We start from the raw sequence: 923 nt of genomic DNA on the forward strand, positions 1-923 counted from the left end.
AGCCGAGATCACACCATTGTGCTCCAGCCTAGGCAACAAGAATGAAACTCCGCCTCAAAAAAAAAAGACACAGAAGTGGCCAATAACAGGTGAAGAAATACTCAACATCATTAGTCATTAGGGAAATGCACATCAAAACTACAGTAAGGTACCACTTCACGCCCACTAAGATGGCATCAACAAAAAGATGGTAACAAGCGTTGGCAAGGATATGGAGAAATAACACCTTGCTGGTGGGAATGTAAAATGTAAAATGGTGTATCCCCCTGCAGAAAAGACCCTGGCAATTACTCAAATGGTGAAACATTGTTACCATATAATCCAGCAATTCTACCACTAGGTACATATTGAGAAGAATTGAAAACATACCCATTCAAAAACTGTACACAGATGTTAATAGCCCCATCATTCAAAATAGTCAAAAGGCAGAACAATGCAAATATCTATCACCTGATGAATGATAAGCACAACGAGATACAATGGAATATTTATTGACCATAAAAAGGAGTATTGATACATGTTATAATATGGATGAACTTTGCAAACAGTATGCTAAGTGAAAGAAACCAGATATAAAATGTCACATATTGTATAATTATATGTGATTATATGGTTCCAGTATGAAATATCCAGAATAGGCAAATCTATATAGACAGAAAGCAGATTAGTGGTTACCAGAAGGTGGGAGAAGAGCAAACGGGAGTTTCTATTTGGGATGATGAAAATGCTCTGGAATTGGGTAGTGGTGATTGATGTGCAACTCTGTAAATATAGTAAAAAACAACTTTTAAAGAGTGAACTTTATGTATGTGAATCATATGTCAATAAAGTTATTTTCAAAAGTGAGTCAGTGTGGGTGCCTACATTGCTATTCAGGAATTGCTCTGGCTTTCTTCACTTCTATGTGACACTTTCCTTACCTT

The sequence above is a fragment of the Cebus imitator genome, unplaced genomic scaffold, assembly GCF_001604975.1.
Source record: "Cebus imitator isolate Cc_AM_T3 unplaced genomic scaffold, Cebus_imitator-1.0 Scaffold189, whole genome shotgun sequence".
Classification (NCBI taxonomy): domain Eukaryota; kingdom Metazoa; phylum Chordata; class Mammalia; order Primates; family Cebidae; genus Cebus; species Cebus imitator.